Raw genomic sequence first — 2,853 nt, forward strand, 5'->3', positions numbered from 1 at the left:
TCTCAAGTTGGTAGCTTGATCATATCGTTCGTAGAGAGCTCAAACCATTGCATCCTTGCATCATCTTTCTTGGTTCTTGTTTGGTTCTTCTCCTTCTGAGATTTGGAGCTTATGGTCATCTTCATGACAAGCTCGAGTTCATCGAAAACGGAGTTCACATGCATCTTCTATGATGTTTTCGATGTTGGGGTTTTTGTCGGTTCTTCATTCATAGAGGTTTCATATCTCTATACCTTTGGCATTTTTGTACTACCTCTTCTTACTATTAAACAAGCTTGAGTTTGCTCGATTCGGAGCTCATTTGCAGAAGTTGTGGCAGTTCAGACTTTATTGTATCCTCTGTTTTCTTTGATGTGTTCCTGAAGGCCTCAAGCGGTAGTACCGCTTGTAAGCGGTAGTATTGCGGCCCTGTGCCACGCGTAGTACCGCTGCTTCTCAAAATGCGATTTTTTGTGTCGGGTTCCGCGGTAGTGGAACTGTAGTATGAGCGGTAGTGTCGTTTGTAAGCGGTAGTACCGCCCATGCATTACCGCTCCATTTCTTCTCCTCTCGAGGACCTTGCGTGCTCCCAGCGGTTGTAGAGCGGCAGTGGGTGTGCGGCACTACCGCCTATAAGCGGTAGTACCACTTCTTCGAGCGGTAGTACCGCTGGTGTGGCTCTGCTTCACCCCATCTGTCCTGCTCTGCCTCCTTAGTGCCCTAAGCGGCAACCCCAGCGGTAGTACCGCCCCGACGTTACTACCGGCTCGTGGTCTCGCACCAATGCACTACTCTATGTGCACTACTGCCGGGGCGGTAGTACCGCTCCCCTGAGCGGTAGTACAGCTCCTCTGCGGGCTGAGCACATAACAGTTGGATTTTCCCCCACCTATAAAAGGGGGTCTTCTTCCCCATTGAACCCTATCCTTCTAGCTCGTGTTCTTCCCTCATTGTTGACCTTCTTCGAGTTTGCTATCTCTCAATCCCTTCATGGATTCTTGCTAGTTTTTGGGGGAAAGAGGGAGGAGATCTAGATCCACATTTCCACCAATCACTTTCTCCTCTATGTGAGGTGAACCCCTTGGATCTAGATCTTGGAGTTCTTGGTGTTCTCCTTCTTGTTCTTACTCTCTTTTTCCTCCATAGCTTTCGTTGCTTTGGTGGAATTTGAGAGTGAGGGACTTGGGCACTCTGTGTGCCCTTGCCATTGCATTAGTTGCATCGGTTTGAGTTCTCCATGGTGATACATGGAAGTTACAAGTTGAGAAGCTTATTACTCTTGGGTGCTTGGTACCCTAGAGCTTGTTCCTCTTGGGTGCTTGGGCACCCTAGATGGTTGGTGGTGTTCGGAGCTCGATCGTTGTGGTGTAAAGCTTCGGGCAAGCGTCGAGGTCTCCAATTAGGTTGTGGAGATCGCCCCGAGCAATTTGACGGGTACCAATGACCGCCCCCAAGGGTTGCCAACGTGTACGGGTTCGGTGACCACCCCCAAGGGTTGCCATTTGTACGGATTCGGTGACTGCACTCAAGGGTCGTTTAGTAGAATCACGACATCTTGCATTGTGCGAGGGCGTGAGGAGATTACGGTGGCCCTAGTGGCTTCTTGGGGAGCATTATGCCTCCACACTGCTCCAAACGGAGATTAGCATCCGCAAGGGTGTGAACTTGGGGATACATCGTCGTCTCTGCGTGCCTCAGTTATCTCTTACCCGAGCCCTTTACTTATGCACTTTACTTTGTGATAGCCATTGTGTTTCATGTTATATATCTTGCTATCATTTAGTTGTTCATCTTGCTTAGCATAAGTTGTTGGTGCACATAGGTGAGCCTAGTTGTTGTAGGTTTTGTGCTTGACAAATTAACCACTGGTTTTATTCCGTGGTTGTTCAAGCCTAAACTGTATTTATTTTAAAGCGCATATTCCCTCCTCTAGGCGACACCCACAATCTTTCACCTGCATTCTTGTAGCACGACACCCGCTTTCTAGACAACGGGATTGTGACCGGCTTGGCCTAATGATGGACGCAATGACTACTGGTACACATCATTTGGCTTCGACGCAATCCTCATTTTTTCGAAAAGGAGGAATACCCCCGGCCTCTGCATCTCTTGATGCACACAACCATAACGACGCAATCCTCATGAGCTAGTGGCCACTTGTTTTTTTTTTCTTTTATGCTTGTCCTTTGGGCATGTTTGTGCTGATGCCTCTACATACTTTTTTTTCGTTGAGTTTCTTTAACTGCTTGTATGGACATCGTGGTTGTTTTATTTATAAAGCGGGGCAAAAGCCTGATTTAGAGTTGATGATCTGATTTTCCCTTCTTTGTGAAAAGAAAATTTGACAACCCTTGAGGGACTACAATTTCGCCGCGGGTACGATCATTGCGAGTCCCGTGGAAAATCCATATCTGATTTTAGAACATTCATGAGGCAATCTTGCTTTGGATCCTGCACAAATTTATGAGCAAATACCATTGCTTTCTGCCCCCCACTTGTAAACTGCTCGGTTAATTAAGTTGTGATCGACTGCCATGGATGCAGAAAGGCTCCATCTTTCCCCTGTTTTCAGCAAGCATTGTCCCAAGCACGCATGTTTTGTGCCTGCATTGCATCCACCTCCAAGCCACCAAGAGAAAGAAAACAAAAGCAAATGCCCGGTTTCCCTAGCTAGGCAGCCTGGCCGGTGGCTCATCTCCTCCAAGTGTCACATAAAGTATTTGGGCCTTGTCCCCTCCCTCATCTACAACCTCCCTTGGATTAGTTGGATTGTTCTGCCCAAAAAGTCTCCCCCTTCACCACTCCTCCTCCTCCCAGAAGAGAGAGAAAGTGAAGAGAGAGAGTGAAGAGAGAGAGAGAGAGTGGAGAGAGAGA

Source organism: Triticum dicoccoides, chromosome 7B (assembly GCF_002162155.2).
Source record: "Triticum dicoccoides isolate Atlit2015 ecotype Zavitan chromosome 7B, WEW_v2.0, whole genome shotgun sequence".
Taxonomy (NCBI): domain Eukaryota; kingdom Viridiplantae; phylum Streptophyta; class Magnoliopsida; order Poales; family Poaceae; genus Triticum; species Triticum dicoccoides.